This window comes from Alosa alosa, chromosome 5 (genome assembly GCF_017589495.1).
Source record: "Alosa alosa isolate M-15738 ecotype Scorff River chromosome 5, AALO_Geno_1.1, whole genome shotgun sequence".
NCBI classification, from domain to species: Eukaryota; Metazoa; Chordata; class Actinopteri; order Clupeiformes; family Clupeidae; genus Alosa; species Alosa alosa.
Window position 1 is genome coordinate 10,817,268 of NC_063193.1, and position 20,689 is coordinate 10,837,956.

The window sequence follows — 20,689 nt, forward strand, 5'->3', positions numbered from 1 at the left end:
GTGTGTGTGTGTGTGTGTGTGTGTGTCGTAGGGGAATTTTTGTGTGATGGTGTCTCCATGTGGTTTGAGCCCAGCTGGGATGCTAGAAGAGGGTAGTGTGTGTGTGTGTGTGTGTGTGTGTGTGTGTGTGTGTGTGTGAGGTAGGCTCTTAGCCCTGGGGTGTGTGCAGTTTGAGGCTAATTGGTCCCGTCAGTATGGGAGCGTCTGACCGTCTGTGGTGGGCTCCCACCAGCCTGCTCCTCGTAACTGAGCCTGGACACTCAGAATGGTCCCACTTTGTGGCAACGCAGCAGGCTCAAGAAGCACCTATTCTGTTCCCCAAACTGTCATGCATAACAACTTTATTGTGCCCAAATTGGACCTGAAAGCAAAGAAAGTGAGTAAGGGAGAGAGAGAGAGAGAGAGAAAGAGAGTTGGTGTAAGTGAGAGAGAGAGAGAAAGAGAGAGGAAGTAAGTAAGAGAGAGAGAGAGCCAAAGAGAGAGAGAAAAACTTGCAGATCCAAATAAAGTAATAATTTCCCAATAAGCTTCCAATAATGTAATAAAAAATACTCTTAAGTCTAACAGGTAATAAAACCTGACAATGTAATACCATCCCAATATTGTAATAGTGAGTTGGTTTGACAACCCAATAATGTAATCATTTCCCAATTTTGTAATAAATTAGCAGTGAGCTATGTATCCATATGTATATGACATCCATGGTGTGCTTACCTTTCGTCATGACAGCCAAGCAGAGAAGTTGCATTGGTACCCATAATGTCTCAAATTTAGCGATTGGAGGCCAGAGTACTTAGGTCTCAGGTCAGCACCCAATTATAAGTAGCAACTTTGACCAAGTATTACATTAATGAGTTCTGAAAACATATGGATAAAACCTATTAATGTAATAATTTTCCATAAATATAATAAAGACAATATAATACACTTTTAGGAAGTTATTACATTATTACATGTTTGATGGAGTTAAGAGGTCATTTTTATTACATTATGTCAGGGATAATGTATAGAACGCCGGTCATTATTGGGAAAATAAGTCCCGACAGGGTGAACCGGACCCCGACGCGCCCAATAATGACCGGCGCTATCCCGGTTATTACACGGCTACTTGCCAAAACAAAACAATAAACTCCCCACGATATGACTTTAGCCTACATAGCCTAGCCTATTTGTTACCGTTCATTGTGGCATTTGCTGAGAAACAAATAGTTCTCAACAACACACGCTAAACTTGAATCAAACATTCTTTAGAACGCAGATGATCAATGTCTGCTTTCACTTTTGAATGAAGTTCCAGTCCTTGGGTAGTGATATGAAATACCTGAATTAGAAGCACAAACTCCGTTGCCATTGACAGCGGTCATTTTTTTTCTCAGAGGTCCTTTCCTCAGAAATAATGACCGCTAGAACTTTGGGAAATCCCATTCAAGTCAATGGAGCGTTCTACTTGCCTTGTGATGAGCCGTGTAATAATGCGAGTTATTAGGAATGCTATTACATTATTAGGTTCTTCAAAGCTAAATGAATGAGTGCAGAAGAAAAGGTCTATAGAATATTCTTATGTCCCATTCATCAGGGGATCTGCATCTGAGTGTATGTGTTAAGTAAGTGATACGTTATTGTAGCAGTTGTTTGGGAGAGGATTAGACAAAGCAAACATATACACAAGATCCTTAGGTGTCTAAACTTTGTTAATTTATGTCTTCCTCTTAGTGTGTATTCTATCTCTCTCTCTCTCTCTCTCTCTCTCTCTCTCTCTCTCTCTCTCTCTCATTATACACAGACACATTCACACGCATGCACTCGCACAGACACACACACAAACACAAAGGCAATGTGGGTTCTTTCAGATGCTCAGCCTGCAGTGGGGGCTTCCTGGTAGGCTTGTTGTAGAGAAGCTTCATGGTCAGGCACTACACGGCTTTAGAGCTGCCATCAGAAATCCCCTCAGAAGGACGGCTAAACCAGGATAGTCACTCTCTCTGTTACATCTCTCTCTCTCTCTCTCTCTCTCTCTCTCTCTCTCTCTCTCCTTCTGTCTTTCTCTCTCTATCTGTCTTGACCCACACTAATTTGTGAAGTAAAGGGAAGTTACTCACACATCCCTTTTTGTGGCAGAATTCAAAAGGCACACTTTGTCATCTTTGGGTTAGAATGAGTGTGAGAGAATGTTTGTACATTTGTGTAACTATTAACATATGTGTGTGTGTGTGTGTGTGTGTGTGTGAGAGAGAGAGAGACATAGAGAGATACTATGTGATTGTGTATGTTTCACTGTGTGTGTTTGTGTGTGTGTGTGTGTGTGTGTGTGTGTGTGTGTGTGTGTGTGTGTGTGTGTGTGTGTGTGTGTGTGTGTGTGTGCGCGAGAGCATCGCTGAGAGGAGTGTGGCGGCAGACTGAGGCCACAGATTGAGAGCTTGCCCACAGCTCAGGGGGGGACTCAACAAAAGGCCGCCTCTATCTATTGTGAGGAGGGAGGCTTTCCCACGAGAGGCCCGGCCCAGCTGAATGGGAGGGGATCGCTTTCTCCTGACATGCTTGTTTATTCATTCCGTGGCCGACTGTGCCGCCAGCTCAAAAGGATTCACCTTACCGTTTTGACGTGTATGACACACACACACTTTTTGGTCAAAAAAAGATGTGGAAGAAACAGTGAAGGAAGGAGGAAAGAAAACAAACAAACATGGGGGTCTGGTTCTGTCTCTCTACCAGCGTGAATGGGGCTGTCCGGTTCTGACAGCCGAGGTGGCTGCTCTTTCCCCGGCCCTTTCCACTTGATTTCAACAGGAAATCGGCAGCCATTTTGTTGTTGTTGTTGTTGTGTGTGTATATATCTGTGTGTTTGTGAGTTTGAGAGGTTGACAAAGCTATTCAGATCAACAACAACAAACAGGTCAGTGACGATCTCACTTCTTCTCTGACAAGCGCTAGCCCGTTCAGACAAGGAGTCCGTCCATGTGTCCACCACCATGAACATACTAAACAAAATCAAAAACTAAACACAAAGGCACAGCCTTCCAGCTACTGTATCTACTGTCATCTACTGTCAACTATTTAGAGTGTGGTTTGTCTTCTGGTTGGTTTCTAGAGGCCACTGTCCTGTATAAACATGGCAACTTGCACTCATAGAGAACCTGTGCTCGCTTAAAGAGATTTTTAGAAGAACCCCTTGGAGTAATCTCCTGATTCCATTTCATTATCAGTAACTGGAATTGCTCTTAATTAAGGAAGGCATAATCAAAAAAAAAAAAAAAACTCATCAAGACATTCTCCTACTGAGCCATAACGGAGGCTCTACAAGGAATTGAATGTCTTTCAAGTAAAGTGTAACTTTATATAACTCTACGGGACAACTTCTCTTTTAAACAATGGTGACTGAAGTTGGCCATCCAAGTCGACTCATATTTCGAGAGTGACTCATGAGTGGCCTCTCTCCACCTGTCTGGGTTGTGCTCAACTGAGCTGTGACTTAACCAAAGCTCCTGCTGAGGGGTTCCTGTGGGCACTTAAGTGTCTGGGTGACAACTCAAAACAAACTCGCCACTCACGAGGTCAGCCCTACCTGTGTAGCACCATTATCGTCTAAGGTATCTCTCTCTCTCTCTCTCTCTCTCTCTCTCTCTCTCTCTCTCTCTCTCTCTCTCTCCATCTCTCTTGACGGCTGAAGGGGAAGACAACAGCACTGGCAGGACCAGCAGGCATGGTCAGACACACTTTGAATGGAGGCCATTGTCACGGCTGTAACTGGACACTGCAGTAGTCTGTTTGATCCTCAGATTCTGGTTCGGGTTTTCCTTTTTTTTAACTACAACTTATTTATTTTATTTTCTTACCTCGAGGTAGTCCAGCTGAAAGGGTCGGGGGATATCCACTGTCTCTCCTCTCCCCTTTGGGTCTGTCCACCTCATCTTGTATATGTATATCCTTTCCTCGTCTGTATAATATACTGACTATAATATCATGTAGCACCCAATACCCAACTGTGATTTTAAGATTCACATTTCTACTATGTTCACATGCAGCAATTTATTGTGGAAGAACAGATACGAACAAGACGTTGGACATTTTTACACAATTCTTCAAACTCTCGCAAGTGCTAAACCCTGTGCTGCCCTGAATGTTTTTCAACAGTCGTTGAAAACAGGATCGTCGTTTTATTCAGGATCTCTCTCATACACACAGACACAGACACACACAGACACAGACACACACACACACACACACACACACACACACACACACACACACACACACACACACACACACACACACACACATACACACATCTATACTGTGAAACCATTTCAACTCGACAGAAGATATCTAGAAAATGGGCCTCATGGTTCTCCTGTGAGTGTCAGAGTCACCTGGGATCATTGCAGCCCTGTTAGTTCTCGAGCCCGAGTTGTCTTTTTTTTTTTTCCTTGGCGAGACAAACCCGCCGGTCCGAGCGGCAAGGCAAAGGCAAGGCAGCGCGAGCAGCTGCGCTTGACTGGCAGTAAACTGTCAGAAATCAAGTTTTTGAAGCTTGTTTTGGTCACAGTGAGGGAGCAGCTTGGTTTGCTGTCTCCAGCTGTCCTTGGCCACTCTCTCCTCGCTTGTCCTGTCACAGGCATTACTGGTCTTGTTTGACCCAAATAGTGAAGCGCAGGTGAGGCGCGATTGAGGCTTGACTGACATGCTCTGGATGTGGAAGATGGTACGATGAGTATCATTTTCAGGTAGGCTCTGTTAAGCCCAATAGAAAAGGATAGATGGATTTATACTGCATTTTTTTACAGTTAGTACCACAAAAGAGATAGCATAAAAATAATCTGTCAGTGTATGGAGAAGGTATCCTTGCTACTACTGAAGTATCTTGATAGCAAGGTCATCTGAAACAGCCTTCCAAGGGCTGCTGTGTTGTAGGTTTGACTGACATGCGTCAGTGTCATTCCTATGCAACAACAAAAGGGGACAGTGGCTTTCTCTCACTCTGTCTCTCTCCGTTTCGTCTTGTGCGCTTGTCACAGCCCTCTCAGTAGAGAAGACACGTGTCGTTGTCTCTCTCTCACTCTTTATCTCTCCACATTTTCTTTATTTAAGCTGGAAAAGTGTTTTAGCGTCTCAGCATCCCCAATCATTAGCGCTAACGCTAGCGTGGCCAGCAGTGGTCGCGCAGGCTACATTTGATGTTTCAGCATAGGAGGAGGAGGGATATGTAAATGTTAGCAGCACATTATGCAAACCCCCCCTCTCTCTTTTTTGGTGCATGTGTGTGTGTGTGTGTGTCTGGTGGACTTCTCTGCCTGGGTTTGTTAGGACTGTCGGGCAGGCGGTCCCCCAGCAGCCTCTGAATCGTGAGAAACAGTAAGCGTATTTGCATGAGAATGATCCATGCTCCAAATTAGCCGCCCAATTGCAGGGGATTATTTTTAGCGAATGCATAAGCAGTAAAAGCCGCCATCTTGGATAAGTGGGGGGAAAATGACAAAAAATGGAGGGAGAGAGAAAGCAAGAGGAGAGGATGTACGTTGTTAAATTTAACCCTTTACTGGCCTCCATTTTCTTGGTAACTGTTAAAGATTTATTTCCTGTACTTTCTTAGTATATCTCCAAGAGACATTCTCTCCATTCAATAACTTGGCACAGTATTGATTTTACTTTGAATGAAATGCTTATGAATTAAAACCCTTTTTTGAACATATGAAGCAAATCTCATTTTTCAAGCAAGTGCCTCTCTATTGCAGTTCTTCTCACTCAGTGGCTTCACACAGAACCCTGTGTGATCACTTAATTCACTTCTAAACCCGTGAATGTGTGTGTATGTGTGTGTGTGTGTGTATACTTGTGTGTGTACTTGTTTGTGTGTGTGTATCCAGATCCTGTGTCCATGGGGCTGAGTGTGCTCTCATGTGGAGGAGGGCTAGTGGTGTGGAGTGTGTGTATTCAGCTAGCGCAGACACTGTACAGGAACAAGCTCAATGCTAAATAATTTATGGCAGCTAATGAAAAGGATCATCTAAGATGAACTGCACACTGTGCTAGAGGAGGCCCTCAACGCTCAGAAGGGCCAGGTGGACTGTATATCGGACTCAAATGGGCTTAACTTTCACATACACAGTACACAGACACAGACAAATAGACTACCAAAGCCCCTGAAGTAATAAGCTGAACAAAATAAATGTTCTCTAATAAGTATTATTTTTCATAATAACATATTCCACGTACTCCCTCCACATACTCCATAATGACATATAACCCTGTATTCCTGCTCATACTCTGTGTGCCCTGATATTGAAGGTTTCCTTTTATTCATGTTTTATAGAATAATGCTGTGTTTAAATGTGCTTTATAAATTAAATTTGCTTACTTCGTAACAGCACTATTCATTCACTTTTTGCTCAGGGATTTTATCTTGTATATAATTTTGAAAATGTCAGCCTGCCTGAAATGCCTACTCTTCATTGTCTGAGGGGGTACTGTTGTAGTGTGTGTGTGTGTGTGTGTGTGTGTGTGTGTGTGTGTGTGTGTGTGTGTGTGTGTGTGTGTGTGTGGGGTGTGTGTGTGTGTGTGAGTGTGTGTGTGTGTGTGTGTGTGTGCGTGTGTGTGTGTGTGTGTGTGTGTGTGTGTGTGTGTGTGTGTGTGTGTGTGATAGTAGCCTCTATTTTCGGTGGGCTCACAATGAGACGAGGATGAGATATGGACCCTGCTAGATAGACATGAATTAATTTGCACACATATGAAAGGCAGGAGGCTTGTGGCCCAGGCGTGGGATATTTAGGCTGTCTGGCGTCAGTGACTGGGAGGAGGGGTTGGGGGTGGGGAGGAGGGGGGTACGTGGGGGAGGTTTGGAAGGGATGGAGGAAGGTTGGTGTGAGGGTTCAGGTGCTGCACTAAGAGCCCCCACTTTCTCTCTCTCTCTCTCTCACTCTCTCTCTCACTCACTCTCTCTTATTCAGACACTTAACACACAGAGACAGGCACACACATACACACACATAAACAGAAACACACAAACATGTACATGCACGTGCGTACACACACACACTCACACACACACACACACACACACACACACACACACACACACACACACACACACACATACACACACACAAATGCACAAGCGCTCCCCCGCTCTCAGGATGGCAGAGGTTTATGTGGGTCTCCATGGCAACCCTCTAGCATGCCAGGACGATACCAAACAGAGCTGTGGAAACGAAGCGACTGTGCCAAGGGCTGAGATAGAGAGGGAGGTGGGGGTTAGCAGAGGCTGGTGAGAGGAGTGGAGGGGTTTTAAGGGGGTGGAGGAATACACACACATGCATATCCATCAGGCTTCAGATGTCTTTGTTAGAGTGCTAGTGCACAATGGCAGATGTAGACAGACGTACCCACTGCCCTGCGCTTCTGGCTGTAGGCGACCAGGCTCCCACAGTGCTCTTGTTGCTAACCGCTAATTGATGCCCACCCCAGATGAGGGGCTCTCTCAGGTGCTTTGTTCAAGACATCATGGATGTCTTACTGTATTTTTCATACCTTGCGTTAAACTATGTTTCATATTTTGGTGTAAAACAAAAAATGTGGACTAGCAATTTTTTAGCCATGGATTTTTGTGGCATATGATGCTATTATTTGTACACAAAACACATTGGTTATATTGTATGTCATATTTTTTAAATTTAATATAAATGCACAAACGTACAGACACACAGTGAAAGGATTCTGTGGTGTTATATTGCTGGGATTATAATATAAGAATTGCAAGCTCAGTCTCAGCCACTTGTGCTTCTCATGACCACCTCACACATTTCTCATTCCTATATGACTCCTATATAAACTATACAAGCAATAGATTGGAGCCAAATAGATGCCTAGTATGCATGCTACAGTTCTCTACTTTTTATTGATAAGACAGTGGAGATTCTTCTATGGACACACAGTATGTACTTTCATACATTCTGTCTCACTCTCTTTCTCTCTTTCTTATTCTCTCTCTCTCTCTCTCTCCCTCCCCTCTTACTCTCTTGTTCTTTCCCGCCATCCCCCTCTCTCTTTGTGTGTGTCTCAGTCGAACTCAGTGTTTCTCTTCGACTCAGTGGTGTGTTGGCCAACACCGCGAGAGTGTTAATCTTTCATATCCGCAAAAGCACATGAGCACTCACGCTCACTGCTCACTCAAGGAGGCCAGAGCTGGACACAGGTCATGACAGCTGAACTCTCCATCACTTTCAACTACATAACGCACACATCTGCTCACACACACACACACACACACACACACACACACACACACACACACAACCATGAACACACGTCCACAAACTGTCCACACACAATTTTTACAACACACATTGACCCCCCAATCCCCCCACCCACCCACACGCACATTATGCTAGCCATCAGAGGGTATATTTTTAACCCCTGCCGAATGTGCATTTGCCAAGGGGGTTAAGAGGGCCGAATGGAATTCAGTGTAAATTATTTATCAGAGCTGAAACTCTTTCAGTGTTCCTCAAATGGGGGAGGCAAGAGGGGAGAGTGTGGGGTATGGGGCATCGGCCAGAGAGAGAGAGAGACAGAGGCATCATTGCTGCAGTGGGCTGTTCTTACACTGTCAAATTAGTGGCATGGCAGAGCCGCTAGCAGTGTGTGTGCGTGTGTGTGTGTGTGTGTTTCTGTGTCTGTGTGTGTCTGTGTCTGTGTGTTTGTGTCTGTGTGTGTGTTTTGGGGGAGGGGGGGTGTACCTCTCGCTCAAAGAGGTAAAAGTAGGTCACCTCTTATTGGCCTAAGGTCAGCCAGAGGAGGGAGAGGGGGTGGTGGTGTGAGCTGGCGTGGGCGAGGGGGTGACGCGTAATCTGCCCAGTACCCACGGAAGTGTCCTCATCTGCTGGACTTTCGGTGTGGTGGCCATGGTTTTAACCCTGCCTATTTTTCGCTCTCCTCCAGGGGCGAGATGAGAGGCGGCTGCTCTGAAGAGGCGAAGATGGACATCAATCAGCAGAGGTCAGTAAATAACCGTGTTTTACTCCTTTGTGTGTGTGTGTGTGTGTGTGTGTGTGTGTGTGTGTGTGTGTGTGTGTGTGTGTGTGTGTGTGTGTGTGTGTGTGAGTTTTTGTGTCTTGTCTGTCTGTGGACAGCACATGTGTGTGTGTGTGTGTGTGTGTGTGTGTGTGAGAGAGAGAGTTTGGGTGTCTTGTCTGTCTGTGGACAGCACATGTGTGTGTGTGTGTGTGTGTGTGTGTGTGTGTGTGTGTGTGTGTGTGTGTGTGTGTGTGTGTGTGTGTGTGTGTGTGTGTGTGTGTGTGTGTGTGTGTGTGTGTTTGCTTTAGTATATATCATGTGTATAGTATAGTACATGTGTCTGAGCACATGGATGTATGTGTGCATTCCTGTGTGTGTATTTGTATACTGTAAAACTCTACCTTCCTCGGTGGGTATCACTTTTACTTTGTTTTCCCAAATTGAGCAGGCGCGCACACACACACACACACACACACACACACACACACACACACACACACACACACACACACACTCACACACACACACACACTTGTGTTGCCCTCAGGCTATGCAAGCCGTAAGCCAGAGGCCATAAGCATTTCTTGTGCCCCTCTTTGGCTGGATGGAATCATAGCACTACACCAGTTCTGAGTATGAACAGGGGCCACATTTCAAAAGGAACTGAAGTGGTGTTATCCTAGTTTATTCTTTATGGACTTTAAAGTGAAGGACGACTTCACCTTATGAAGTAGTCTAGATCAGTGAGAACTAAATCGATTTTTTCCAGCTGGGAATTCAGCAATGTTATCAGGCACATTGAACATATTGCACTCTCTTTACGCCTGAAAGCTTCACATTTTTCATAAGCGAAAATGAAACATTTTCAAAAGGCTATACATTCGGTATGGCTTTCCTGATAGATGTATGCTGAAAGCAGCCTTGAGACCCTATTGGGTAATGGGGACTGTTATATATTTTTTTGTATGTTTTAAGAGGCATCTAAGGTATAATTTTTGCAGAAATATTGACCTATGCCCAAACCCTTCAGCAGGGGAGTTTTGAACATTCTAACAGAAGATTCTGTTCCTCAATAATGTACTGTTCTAAAATTCCTTGTTGAATTAAATGAACACAGTTATTATTTAGTCGTTACATTTACAACATTCCCGTCACACCGGTGTGACGGTACCAGCTTAAATGTTAAAAAATATCTTGTGGGTATTACCCTCCTGAATCTTACATCTACTTTAATATTGCCCAAATTTATATTATAGATGAAGTTTGAATGATAGATGTGAACACAGATCATGGTTTCACCCACCATCATGGCTGTGTGTAGTTAGGATCGGTCCTGGGAACAGGTAGGGTTGGGATAGACTTCAGAAGTACTCCTGTCACTGCCTACTCCCTTTGCCTGACCAAATCCAGATTGTCTGTTGATTCTTTGCAGTCATCAAACAACTAGTGTTATTTTTAATGCACATGACTTTCAAATGGTGTGGTGAAATCTAGCATGCCATGTACAAACAAGCGTGGCTGCTGTGTTGTCATAAACAGCAAAAGGAAGTGGATAGAATGTAAATGACTCAATGTTGGTTGTTGTGTACTCCCTGTGCAAAGTGAAGACACACATGTTGGCAGCTGCAGACTTGAGTGCTGACTGTTTAAAAAGAAAAATGACAAGAGGCAAATGACTGAGATGGCAAACAGCTCGTTCCTTGTGTGGAGTCAGGTGAACTCACCCTTGAGACGTTGAAATGAAAAGTGCCACTCCCTCCATCCACCCCTCCTTCCTATCTTTCCATCCATCCCTTCCTCTCTTTCTCTATCCCTTCCTCCCCAGTTCTTGGAAAGTGAGGGCAGAGGCGAGGAAAGGAGAGGATGGATGATGGCGAGGACCGTTGGTCTGCCTGGAGAGGGGGGAGAGGAGAGAGACAGAAACAGGGGAGAGAAGAGAAAGGGGGGGTATAGAGAGAGGGAAGAGGAGAGAGAGAGAGACAGAGAGAGAGAGAGAGGCCAAGCAAGGGAGACTGCTGACTCAGCATAGAAGAGATGGAGCAGGGGCACACATCCACTTCTAACGTCACACATCAAAGAATGCTCTTTCTCTCTCTCTCTCTCTCTCTCTCTCTCTCTCTCTCACTCTCTCTCTCTCTGTCTTTCTTTCTTTCTCTCTCTCTTTCTTTCTTTCTCTCACCTAGGCCCTCTCCCAAGTTGCCCGTTGTCAGATGTACCAGCAGTTTATTTGTTAACCCTTCTAGGTCAGGTGAATACTTTGTGCCATATGTAAAGGTTCATATTCTCTTATGTTTCTCTTATTTTGTGGGAAAGAGGGCTTTAATATAATATTTCAGTGTGAATGAAAAAGTCTCCACCAACTAAAAAGGCTGTGGATTAATATGTTTGTGTAGATCAGAGATATTGAAGTACTTCCCGAACTTCTTTCCCTCCTTCAAAAAACTAGAAATAATAATATGTCAGTGCGATTAAAAATGTCTCCCCCAACAATTAAATTGGCTGTGGATTAATATGTTTATGTACACCAGACATATGGAAACACTTTGCAAACTTCTTTCCCTCTGTTAAAAAAAAAAGAAATAAAAAAAGCTTGTGGAAAGTACCTAAAGGCGAGGGGAGTGCTTGCTGTGTGTGCCTTCATATGGGCTCCTACAAAGGCTGTCCTGAGTGAACTCCCAGACTCTCTGTCAACTTCTGTGGTTACTGAGAAACGTAATACCATAATGCCCTGTTAGAGGGGCGGAGAAGGACTGTGGGAAGGAACATTGGTGGGACATGCTATAGTAAGATGTTGGTGTGTGTGTGTGTGTGTGTGTGTGTGTGTGTGTGTGTGTGTGTGTGTGTGTGTGTGTGTGTGTGTGTGTGTGTGTGTGTGTGTATGCGCATATTTGTATGGGGGTGAGGGGTTGAAGTGCAATCTGATAACTCCTTGTCATCCCTCACAGCATGTGTGAGAATAATAGAAAATAATAAGAAGCCCAAAATGCAGGGACACTCCCAGATCTGTGCTCACCACAAGGACAAAAATGGAAAAAAGGAAGAAAAGGGGCATGAAAAAGCATCTTATTGGGTTAAAGGGGTATCATGTAAGAGGATCCATGTGAGAAGGAAGGAAGCTGCAGAATGAGGGAAACAAAGGTTCTGCGTGAAACGTGGAGCGCGGCTGTCAAACCAAACCGTGCACCTCGGCTCATGAAACCTGTTCCTCTTCCTCTCCAGATTGGTTTTATTCAGGTAGTTGTTCAACTTTAGAGGGGCAGAGATCACATTTCATACACCCATTTACATGTTGATGCTAATCTCGCCATATTCCTTTCTTGAGATCTCTGAGATTGTGATCAAATGACCAGCACCTCTAATTCAAAGGGCAGAGTTTATTCCTATCATATTGATCCCTTCAAAGTTTGTGACCTTAAAATGCAGTTTGTGTTAGTGTAGTGATGTTAGCGATGTGGTCCTGCATGAATGAGTGGCAGTTGTACTTCTCCAGCGTGTTCATGATGTATTCTCAATTGTTTCAGTCTGGTCATTAAAACATCCTTCTGTCTCTCTTTCTCTCTCACACTCAGGTCCACCCTCTAGACCGCATCTCTCCAGTGTTGGTTGGAACTATGGGACATCACTGGACAGTCTTTTTTCACAATGGACATAAAAGGACAATCCTGTTATGAACAATCTGAAGCTGAAAAAGGCAGTTTAACAAATGGCAAGTGATGCCTCCTAAGAGCGCTGCAGCTTCCCCGAGACAATGTGTCGCAAGTGTGAAAGGAATGTTGGGGAAAGCTGTGGATGACTTCACCTCGCCTCAAGTTGCCTCAGGGACCAGTACCACAGTGGCTACAAAGTTTTGTTTTATGGATACCTGATATCTTTGACAATGTGGAAAATGGGCTACAAAAATACGATGCAATCTAAAGCACTAGGAACCTACAGCATTCATCATCGAATGTGTGCACATTGAGAGTGCTATTTCCATTCTGTAGATTTCCTTTTGAAATTGTTGCACTGTTTTTTTTTTGTTACTTTGAAATTCTTTTTCTCTAATAAATGATATATGTTTTCTAAAACAAAAAGGATCCTGCTTTTGTCTTGCTTTGATCACCTCCGAGTGGGTTGTTGAATGTTTAATGCCGAGGTATTAAAATGATAAGTGTAAGAGTGATGGGGATGAGATGGCTCCTCGGGTGCTGTTTCTGAGGACGGATGTGCTGGGAGCTGTCACACGCTTGTCCAAATGGAACAGATGATGTTCTGGGGAGGGATATCCGCACCACCCGGACATTAGCATTCAATATTTTGCCTGCGCACCCACATCATCATCACTACCACCACCGCCATCATCATCATCATCATCATCTTCTTCATCATCATCATCATCTCTCTCTTTCTCTCTTTTATTCTTTGATGATCTTTCCCCCACCTCTCTCCATCTTTTCCTCTATCTGTCTTCCCCTCATCTACCACCCTTCCTTCTCTTTCCCTCCCTCTCTCACTCTCTTTTTCACCCCCGCCCCCACATCTCCCTTTTCTCTATCTTGCCCCCACCCCCGGACCTCTCTCTCTCCTCCCTCCTTCTATCTCTCTTTCCATCTCTCTGATGCTAACATCAGTGTCTTTGCCTTGTCGTTGCATTTTTCATGCCGTCCCTTCACACTAATTGGTCAGCGTCCTCTCATCATGGCTCCCCTCGTGTCGAGTCGCCCGCCCAGAGGAGGACGAGATGAAAGGCTCAGGAAAGGGGGGTTCCTCTGGAGGCTCAGCGGCGTTCCCCCACTCAGGGGTCGCAGCCACTTATAGCCGGCAGAAGATCCATCTTCAGTGGTCCGAAGTGCTTAGGAGGAAAATACTGGACGATCAGGGCCTGTGGCGTGTTGTAGTGGCATGACATGCATCGCTGACACAGGGTCTTGTTGGTGAGACCTGGGGAGCCTGACAGGTGTGCCAGTGTGGATTCTCGGGTTGTCAGAAATCGTTTATTTATAATCGTTATCCAGAGCTCCAAAGGCTTTACCGTTAGCCAGGAAAAAAACCTGTGTCCAGTAGTCACAGGTACTACTGATACATAACTACACAAAATGTGTGTAATTAAAATGTACTGTAACGTTAGAAACATTACATATTCCTCTACCCATATATGTGCTTTGTTGATGATTAACCCTTTTGATGATTAACCCTCTTTTATGTGTCAGTGCAGTGAAATCGTATGTAAGAGCTGATGGCCAGTAAATTGCACCTCTGCCAGGAAGGTTGTCAGCGTTAATGTTTTGGCAAGCTTTCAATTTTTTTGTCCCTGCCTGCCTCATATTATATCACATTCAGAGTGTAATTCATGTTGGTGACAGACCAACTTGGAGTAACGCAAGAGAACCCAAGAAATAGCCTTGTGGTATTGATCCTCTCGATGCACTGTGACCAGTAGCACTGTCAGGAGAGACACAGTGGTGTTAGCCACACAACAAGAGATCCATGTTATTATTGTAGAGCAGTCTCTCCTCCTGAATAGCTTTTGGGACTAGGAGCCTGCAGCAACACAGTTCTCCAAAGGTCACACCGCGGCAGTTGTGCACTCGCTTGCTCAACTGATAACTCATGAGAATATAATTGCCACATGCATCAGAGCCGCTGTACCCCAGCCATTCCGATAAACGATTCTTTTATTTTTCATTTCTGATCCAGCGCAGGGAGACAAAGAGAATGTTAAAAAATGACTGGCAACAGGGAAATTGAATTAGGCGTATTGATAGACTTAGTCTATCCAAAAAAAAAACAATGAAGATTTATGGAACTTTGTGACTTCACAGTGGCATCGCGGGTCATAAAACGATTCTTCCCAGAACTATCGGCTCTCCCCACATCAGTCCAGCTCAATTGAATTGTGTAAAAAGCTTGGGGGAACCACAAAAAAGCACAGCCTAGCGCAGGAGTCACTTAGGATTGATCCACAAGTAACAGTGAGGAATACACACACAAACTTTTTTTTCTGTGTTGGCACGTGAATTTAAAAAAAAGAAAGAGAGAGCGCGCGGAGCCGAGGACAATAATGCAAAGGGCTTTTAGGCCAACGCAAGTGACCTTGGAGAGGTCTATGGCAGGGTATCTGAAGTCAGAAACTCAGAAACTCCATTACCCAAAGAATTCTGCCACATTTTTTCCAACTCCTCCTCTCTCTCCCCTTTTTTCCCTGTGAAAGGAAAGTACTGTGCCGTTTTTCACTTTTATCTGCAGATAGCAGGACTTTGTGTTATCTTATTCTCACTAGAGGGGTGGGGGTGGGGGGGAAACAAAGCTTGGAGGTACCATCCACCCAGCTGCACTCCCCATGGACGCACAGATACCAAACTCACAAACCCACCCTCCCCCTCCCAAAACACATAAGTTTTCTATGAAACTTCTGCGAGAGAAAAATGAGGGCCAGGTTGGACAAAGTTGTTCAACAGTGTGCGCCTTTTCTTTTACTGCGATTCCTCTGCACACAAAAAAAAAGACCTACATGCACAGTCAGGCACCTTTCAGACTTTCTGTTGTGAGGGATAGGCTCTGGCATGTGTGTCATCAGAGGGGGATAACACAAAAAGAGGGAGAGATGTGGTGGTGTAGCTCTTGCTTTGAGCGCCTGCCTCTCAGCATTCGCGTTGACAGGGGGCGATGGCAATTGTTGCCTAGCGCCTGGAGTGTTTCTCCCCGGAGCAGCTGAAGGTGAGAGATGGCAATGTGCCACATGCTACACGCCCGTGTCAATAGTCTCGAAAAAGTTGACATGTCACCTCTTGTTTTTGGGGGAAGAGGGAGGAGGCCCTGCTGAAACTACAGATACCAGAGAGTAGGATAAGGAGGAGCACTCCCCAGAAATATCTCCTTCTCCTCCTCCTCCTCCTCCTCATCTCCCTCTCTCCTCCTGTGGGGATGCCTATACTGCTTTCCCAGCAGTGCAGCATGCCGTTGGTCATCTCTCCACCTTTCTCTCTCTCTCTCTGTCTCTCTCTCTCTCTCTCTCTCTCTCTCTCTCTCTATCTGCCGTTTTTAACACCTTCAGCATCACTCGTTCACAGCGCAGAATGCCTGACAGATTTCATTTCTTTTTCTGATGTATTCCGTGTGCTCTATTTCACTCTCTCCAGCTCCATCTCATACCTATGCCCCCCTTTTCTTTGTGTGTGTGTGTGTGTGTGTGTGTGTGTTTTTATGTGTGTGTGTGTGTGTGTGTGTGTGTGTGTGTGTGTGTGTGTGTGTGTGTTTATGTGTGTCTGTGTGTGTGTGTGTGTGTGTGTGTGTGTGTGTGTGTGTGTGTATACACAGTATATTCATGCCAAGTAGATAGTGATATTGATTCTAAGGGACAGACTCAGTGGGGAATGTTGGAGTCTCAGGAGGGGGCCTCAGACCACTGGCCTTGAGACACCAGGCCCATGTGTGTGACACTCTCCCTTATATTTTTATTGATATGTAACATTACTGGTTATTGCAGCAAGGATGCACCACACTCTCAGCGCTGGAGAGAGAAGCTTGTTTTATTGGTCCATAACAGCTTTTTTCTTCCCATGCCTTGGTAGTGATATTCACCGCAGACATAGGGACATAGATTGGGACCCATGCTAAGCCATATGACATCAACAACAAGATTGGCACAAGTGTACCATCCAGTAATAACAGCTGGTCAGATATTTCAGTGACAATTTGGTTTTATGGCACACATGATAGGAGTAGTGTTTTCAAATATTTCAGGCAGTGTTAAGGATTTGTATTGTTCATCTCCACAGGTTGCCGTAAGGCTATTATTTCTTTTGACAGAATTGTTAGCTGACACAATTTATTATGGTTGGTTTGAAATCCATTGACCTGCAATCTATCTCCTTGTTGTTTTTATATTAACGCCAGAGACCCTCCCACCACTCCAACCTAAAACAGCACAAAATGTTATTTGTTTGACCAAAAGACTGTGACATCTAGTTTCCACTGAGAATCATTCACTAGAATACTGCTTGGCCCTCTACCAAAGGTCCTTGTGTTTGGTGGAGCATAACACTAAATATTAATCCTCTCTTTCCTTCTGGGCTTGGAACGTCATCAAACTTACATGCGGTGATGCTGTCAACACAGTAAAATTAAAATAAAGCAGTGGATAGCACAATTGAAGCAAGACACCTCAAAGACTTCCTCCTTTTTCTCCATTACACAGGTCAAAAGGAAACACACATTACATTAAGTGAAATGAGCATTGTCTACAGTTAAGGGCAAGACTAAACTGATGGAGGTCAAGAGAAAGTTGCAGAGTGGCAGAGCCGTGGTGGTGGTGCGTTGGGGACCGCTGGTCTGTCAGGCAGCCCAGACTGCAGTGCGTTCGACTTGGGGAGGATGAAAGCCAGGGAGCACCATCACTGCTTCACCATTAAGGCTGTCAGATCTTGCTGGGTTAAACCCACTGCTCCGTGGGCCTGCTCTCTTTTTCCCAGCATGCCCCGGGGCGCCGCGGTTTAAACAACCACAGTGCTTTCTGCCTTTCAATTAATCCACGGCCCCGAGCAAGAAACAACACCATTTCACAAAGCCAGAGCGAAGCTGAGCTGAGGGCGAGTGGGAGAGAGAGAGAGAGAGAGAGAGAGAGGAGTCGTACAGAGGAGCAGTTTGTTTTTCGCTGTTCTCTGGCTCTCCACCCCACCACCTTACCCTACATCCTCCTCACGCTTGTTAACGTGAGTCCACATCCCTGTCTGTCCAGCAGATGAAATCATCAGAGGACAGGAGCTGACCTGCCAGGTCTCCCTCCAAAGCCCAAATAGTCTTCATGGGGTAGCCAGCACTGGAGGAGAGGTTATAAACGAATAGTTCAGTGAGCAAAACTGGAGAAATCACCACTGGGCAGTGAACTAGTCGACTGTCCTGATATACAATATTGATGCTGTTGTAGCTTGGAAATCACTTGGAAAACTATGTGTATGATACAGAAAGGATTTTGTAATATACTGTATGTTTATTTTTTTTATTATGTTTTTGTAATATTTTTCTTGAAATCTGGAGCACATTTGTCATCTGTGGATACATTTGTTTATCCTGAAGTTAAATCCATTTCCCTTTTCACTCCAGTAGGACAGATGATTGCACATTTTTCCTCTGGTATATGCTGTGCGTTCCAAATTTCTTGTATACTGTAAATAAAACACCAACCTTTATAGAATTTGTCTTAGGGGAGATGTTATTTTTCATGAAAAACACTAAAGCACAGCCACTAAATGTTCCAATACAAAATAACCCTGCTATGTTACAATACTCTATAATGCCCTCAATGACCCATCTTGAAGCTTAATGGAATATGCACTCCTCATCCCAGCAAACATTTTAAGTGACTCTTTCACATCGTACCGTTTCCAAACGAGCTAGAGGAGGTCAGGATCTTATAGAAGCTCGCCAGCCGAGAGAGGAGGGGAGAGGGCTGAGAACGAGACACCCCTCTTTTCACTAAAGTGTGGGAAACCCTTCTTTCTCTTACCCTCTCTCTCTCTCTCTCCATCACCCCGTCTGTCTGTGCCCTCTGTCCCCTTGTGCGTTGCGGTGACAAGGCAGAGGTTAAGTTTGTCCATTCAGACAGAGCTGGCCGAAACAAAAGGGGGGTCCGTCTAGACGTCGTCCCTCCACCATCAGCCCAAAACTCAGATGGCCCTCCCTGGGGACTGATAATTCGAATGTTTATTACTCCGGCCTAGTCTGACACCCTGGCAAACACAGACACTTCCTGATTTCATTATGGCCTTAAACTTGAACTTGACGCAAGAACACAAGTAATCAAATGAAATACTTTATTGAAAATCACACTCAAATATAATATAATACATACAGTCATGCTCTGTTCCCAACACTAAAATGACACAATACAGTATATTGGCAGTGTGTTGTGGCACTTTTAGGAACAAGTTGCTGTTTGTCATTCAGTGAGCCACAACAAACTATATTAATGTTGACATGGCTGTGGGCCATCATGCACCATTTTAAAGACTCGCGACAATCACACATCAAATCCTCATCCTGGTAGCACTCTGAAGCAGTAAGCTGCAGCCGTAATACCTCCTGGCCACCACGCGACGGTTGTGCTGCTCATTCAGACGGGGGGATAATTATCAGCGGGCCAGCAGACCAGGACCAAACTTCAGACACCAGTCTGGGTCTGCAGCATTAGACAGACATTACAGCAGGATGGGGAGGGATTGGGGGGAAGGGGGTGGGGGGGGGCAGCAGCTTCGTCGGCGGGGTTGTCGTTTCACTCAATGACCCACAGGGGAGTGCTCCCATCCTCCCGTGTGTCTGCGAGCTACATGCTAATGTGGACGTTGGGCCGCCATGAGGGCCTTTGCATGACTAAGTGGGATGCAGATCAGACAGCGTGCAAGTGTGGGAACACATTCACACTCATCTGTTCTCTGTCTGTCTATGGGCCTGTCTGAGAGGGAGTAATTATGCAATTTGTCTAAGAACCATCAAACCCCCCAATATACATTCAAACATACATGCGTCTCTTGGACTGTATTGTGGTAAAAGTCCCCAATAGCTACTGAAAAAATAAGGATAGACATTTAATGACCACAGGGATCACCGCTGCCTCCCCATCTGCTCTAGGTACTAAGCGCAAACACAATGAATCTGTACATAAATGGATTAAAAAGAGAAAACAGTTAGTAGGACATTAGTTGTGACACATTTGCTTATGACTTTACATTTTCATTGTTTCATTGTAGTATCAGATAGTAGGACAGACAGTAACATGAATCAGGCCCATTAAGTTCTTCCAGTAAGACTCTAAGCTAATGACTAGTTGAAAACCTATATGTGAAAATGGTCTCATGTGACTCATGTGTTTCAGTTTAATAGCATCGCAATGATTTCCTGTGGGACTGTAATGTCAGCCTGTCTGACTATACATTTCAGGAAAGGCCATGGAAGACTCCCAGTGTACAGTCATAAACACTACACAAGCAAATAGTAGTGTTCATTAATGTATACGCAATTCTAGGCTCACAAAACATTTCGGACACCTGCACAGTATATAGATATGATACATCTTATTATTAGTTATTATCACGCTATATAATGTGTAGATCTCACCATATAGCACACACACGGTGTGTCACTGTGTGTGTGTGTGTGTCTCCATACACCATGAACACACATGCATTTGTGTATCTGGGTCTGCATAACGATGAGCCCCCCCCCCACCCTCAGATTGCACCCTGGGTCCTCAGTGCGTAGCCCACAGAGACGGCAGGAGTGACCTCTAGAGGTCTCCACTCGCGCGGAGACCCTGTGATGCCCTTCCTTTTGCTCTGCGGCTGCCTCTGCCCGCCTCTGCCCAGCCCTGCGCCAGGCACTGTGTCGACTCATCCACCGCTGCGCTGCTACCGCTGCTGGTGCTGCAGTATTAATGGGGGCTGGAGCCAGACGCCGACCCCAGTGGTTACTCACACGGAGGGGGTCCACTGGTTAGAGCGCCGTGACTCAACTACGCCCCTGCGAGCCTGTCATACATATAAACAAAAGCGTGAAACCCCCCTCCACACACACACAAACATACACATACACACACTTGTACTCTCTACCCTGCACAGCCTTTCTCACACAAACACATACATACAAACATTACACATATCTCATGCTCCCACACATACAGTAGCACAACACACCAACTCAAATGCAGAGA

At 45.0% G+C, this 20,689-nt stretch overlaps 1 long non-coding RNA gene across 1 annotated transcript in view; it reads left to right on the forward strand.

The window, feature by feature from the left end:
• Positions 1–13,073, forward strand: part of LOC125295024 — a 42,465-nt gene extending 29,392 nt beyond the window's left edge. Inside the window, exons 3-4 of the long non-coding RNA XR_007193620.1 lie at positions 8,932–8,988; positions 12,576–13,073. This is a non-coding gene — a long non-coding RNA (uncharacterized LOC125295024). The remainder of the gene's footprint in view (positions 1–8,931; positions 8,989–12,575) is intronic.
• The last annotated feature ends 7,616 nt before the right edge of the window (positions 13,074–20,689 follow it).